Below are 1,316 nucleotides of genomic sequence, written 5' to 3' on the forward strand. Positions count from 1 at the left end.
TTTTAAGTATTAATTTATTATTTTAAATATTAATATTCAGAAAGATATATCAAAAAATCATTTCTCTATATATTTTTAATTTTATAGTTATTATTATACATAATTTGTATATAATTGTATTGTTTCTTGTAATTCAATTTTAATGATTATTTTTTAATATATTTGTTATAAAAATATAAATTGTATTTAGCTATTTAATGCACATTTTTTTTTTTCACAATAAGCGATAAATTAAATAAATTAAATTTTATTATTTGGACATTTAAGAAATGTAAATTAAAAAAAAAATAATTTTTTATAAGTTTTAGAAAAATGCAATTTTAATTTATGATAATGTTCGAATACATCGAAATAAATTAAAATAACTTGTTTTTTGTAATCATATGATTTTTTTTATATAAATTAAAAAAAATATTTATTAAAAAAAAATGATAAATTTGTCTAAAATAAGAATAAAACATTTATTAACAAAAGATAATTTTTAATATATTAAATTACTTAAAATATATTATAAAAAAAAGAAAACATCAAACGCAATATATTTTCGAAATAAGCAATTGTTATTTTATTTCGAAATAAAATCGTTATTATCTTTATTTTTCTTATTTCATTTTCAAATTGTCTGCAAAATGAAAAATCCGAAAACAGATAAATCCCTAAAAGTTAGAAATCATAAATCTTTAAATTCGTTCAAAATCGTCGTTTTATTCTTATTCACATGTTTTTTGTCTTTTTTCTCATCCATTAAAAAATAAAACCACTTTTACTAACTACAACGAATATTTTAATATATTAAAAGATAATCAATTCAATTTAATTAATTTAAATTATAAAAAATAAATAAACAAATATATAAAAAAATATAATTTCTTGTAAACTGTAGCGTCCGAATATTAAATCGAATTTATTTTCTTGATTGAAAAACAAAATCCATATTATTTATTTTCTATGAAAGCTAGCAGAGATAGCAATTTGATTAACAATTTCAAATATTATTCAAAATATTTCAAATATTATTGTGATTAGTCAAAAATATTAACTGTAATGTTACATATGAAATATGTAATTTATTATATACATGTATGTAATTTATTATATACATTAAAAATATTTGTCAACTATATCTTCTATATAAAAATAGTTATTAATTCATAATTATTTTGCCAATTTAATAATCATATTTAAAAAAAAATAAATTAAATTTAAATTCTTTTATTATAAGATAAATTATTTTATTATATTTATTATAAGATATTTTTAATATATTAATATATTTTATTATAAGATAAATTAATTACAATTTTTTAAATAAAAAA

At 14.1% G+C, this 1,316-nt stretch overlaps 1 protein-coding gene across 2 annotated transcripts in view; it reads right to left on the minus strand.

The window, feature by feature from the left end:
- LOC102677178 (mitochondrial glutamate carrier 1-like) overlaps positions 1 to 1,316 on the minus strand; it is a 13,955-nt gene that overhangs the window by 10,968 nt on the left and 1,671 nt on the right. The gene's annotated exons all lie outside the window — the stretch shown is intronic.

The sequence above is a fragment of the Apis dorsata genome, unplaced genomic scaffold (assembly GCF_000469605.1).
Source record: "Apis dorsata unplaced genomic scaffold, Apis dorsata 1.3 scaffold_905, whole genome shotgun sequence".
Classification (NCBI taxonomy): Eukaryota; Metazoa; Arthropoda; class Insecta; order Hymenoptera; family Apidae; genus Apis; species Apis dorsata.